The sequence below is a fragment of the Herpailurus yagouaroundi genome, unplaced genomic scaffold (assembly GCF_014898765.1).
Source record: "Herpailurus yagouaroundi ecotype Mexico unplaced genomic scaffold, PumYag 140, whole genome shotgun sequence".
NCBI lineage: Eukaryota > Metazoa > Chordata > Mammalia > Carnivora > Felidae > Herpailurus > Herpailurus yagouaroundi.
In genome coordinates, this window is record NW_024412395.1 from 63,360,412 (window position 1) to 63,363,163 (window position 2,752).

Genomic DNA, 2,752 nt, shown 5'->3' on the forward strand with positions numbered 1-2,752 from the left:
TAGCCAAAATAATGTACATGAGAACATCTGACAGTTCCTGGCACCCAGAAGCTATTCATTCAATATTAGATAAATGGCAAAGGAGGCTAAACAAACCATTTCTTCAAAACAAAAGAAAAGCTATTTTAAATAATGTAGTACTACTCATAGCACTTCTAGTAAGAGCTGGTATTATATGAGCACACACTCCTTGCCAGGCATTGTTCCAAATACTCTACAAGTATCTCACTCAGTCGTCCCAATTATATTCCCTATTTAATGACAATAAATTCCATAAAGTTCTGTATGAAAGAGATCAATTATAACAACAAAGAACAAAAGTGTCTACAACTTTAAGACTTCAACCACAAAAAAAGAATGGTACCTTTTAGTTCTTAAAGTGAAAGAGAGTAGATACTACTAAATGTATTTAATTTTAGGTTCATCATCTCATTGTTTTATAGTAAACAAAAAGCAGGAAACAGCTAAACAACAAATCAATAATAAATTGTTTGATGTAACAGAACAGAATTAGAAAAGTGTAATTCTGAGAACTGATTCTATTCATTAATACTTTAAAAGCATTATTTTGGATACTTAGATTAACTATATACATTAGCAAAATATTTGTACAATGCTTTCACTAAATTTCAAACCATGGATCCTTATTCTTAACATTCAAAGTAAAAAATATGTAAAAACCGAGAGCAAACAGGAAAAACATTAGCAACACAGATCGTAAAAACATCATATCTTTGCACTGAAAAATGTTGGTTATCAATCTTTGTCAAATTAAGAAGCATTTTACACACAAAATAAGTATCTAAAAAATTCACTGAAATGTAGTATTTACTAGTTTTTACTCTTTCAAAGAAAAATTACTGGCAAATTACAATAAAGAACCAATGCCTAAGATGGCAACTCACTGATTTTCAAAGAAATGTGGCTATAGTTCTCTATTCACCTATTTCAAGTATTATGTTCTTTCATTGTCAAAACTGCTTATGCATAATAAACTATTTTTCTTGATCTAAATTATGCTAGTATTTTGTTCCTTTTAAAAACCAAGTACAGTATGGAACCCAAATAGCCAAAGCAATCCTGAAAAAGAAAACCAAAGCTGGAGGTATCACAAGTCCGGACTTCAAGCTGTATTACAAAGGTGTAATCATCAAGACAGTATGGTACTGGCACAAAAACAGAAACATAGATCAATGGAACAGAATAGAGAACCAAGAAATGGACACACAACTATATAGTTAACTAATCTTTGACAAAGCAGGAAAGAATATCCAATGGAAAAAAGACAAGTCTCTTCAGCAAATGGTGGTGGGAAAACAGTACAGCGACATGTAAAAGAATGAACCTGGACAACTTCCTTATACCATACAGAAATGTATACTCAAAATGGATGAAAGACCTAAATGTAAGACAGGAAACCATGAAAATCCTAGAGGAGAAAACAGGCAGCAACCTCTTTGACCTCAGCTACAAATCAAAACTACAATGAGATACCACCTCACATCTGTCAGAATGGCTAAAACTGGCAAAACAGGAAAAAGATATTCACAAAGATGAGGAGAAAGGGGACCCTTCTGCATTGCTGGTTGAAATGCAAACTGGGACAGCCACTCTGGAAACAGTATGGATGTTCCTCAAAAATTTAAAAACAATTACCGTACAACCCAGCAATTGCTCTATTAGGTATTTATCCAAAGGATACAAAAATGCTGATTCATAGGGGCACATGCATCCCAATGTTTATAGCAGCACTATCAACAAAAGCCAAAGTATGAAAAGAGCCCAAATATCCATCAACTGATGAATGGATAAAGAAGATGTGTACACATACACACACACACACACACACACACACAATGGAATATTACTCCGTGATCAAAAAGAATGAAATCTTGCCATTTGCAACAGCGTGAATGGAACTAAAGTATATTATGCTAAGTGAAATCAGTCTGAGAAAGACAAATATATTTCACTCAAATGTAGAATTTAAGAAATAAAACAGATGAACGTAGGGGAAGGAAAAGAAAAATAAGATAAAAAGAGAGAGAAAGGCAAACCATAATAGACTCTTAAAAACAGAACAGGGTTGCTGGAGGGGTGCTGGGTGGGGGGTGGGCTAAATGCATGATGGGCATTAAGGAGGGCACTTGTTGGGATGAGCACTGGGTGTTATATGTAAGTGATGAATCACTAAATTCTACTCCTGAAATCATTCTTACACTATATATTAACTTGGATTTAAATCAAATTTAAAAAATAAAAATGAAAATTCAAAAACAAAACAGTAACAACCAAGTATAGAAGTTTGGTCTCAGAAAAAGCTTTGTTCAGTTTCTTAATATGATATTCTAAACCACACTTTTAAAAATATGAGTCCTGAGAAGGTATTTGGGTAAACCTCTTATGAAAGGAACTGTCAGCTACCACCCTTTGTCATTAACTCTCATCTAGACCACTACACTAGCCTCCAAACTGCTCTCCAAACTTCATCTTTGACTTCTTTAGCCTCACTCAGTAGCTGTCATACAGGTCTTTCTCCTCTGTTCATCAAATTCATCAAGGTTGGTCCCACCTCAGAGCCTCTGCACTTCCTTTCTCAAGTCTGGGATGTTTTTGCCACTTGTTTGCATAGCTCACTCCCTCACTTCTCTTCAGAGAAGCCACTGTTAAGCACTCTTATCTAAAATAGTCTCCTTTTGCTTTTTTTTCCCTCTTCTACGCCGTCCTTGTGTGTGGCTGGCCACTTCTCGCC

At 34.8% G+C, this 2,752-nt stretch overlaps 1 protein-coding gene across 5 annotated transcripts in view; it reads right to left on the reverse strand.

Moving 5' to 3' along the window:
* Positions 1–2,752, reverse strand: part of NCKAP1 (NCK associated protein 1) — a 109,281-nt gene that overhangs the window by 73,665 nt on the left and 32,864 nt on the right. The window lies entirely within an intron of this gene.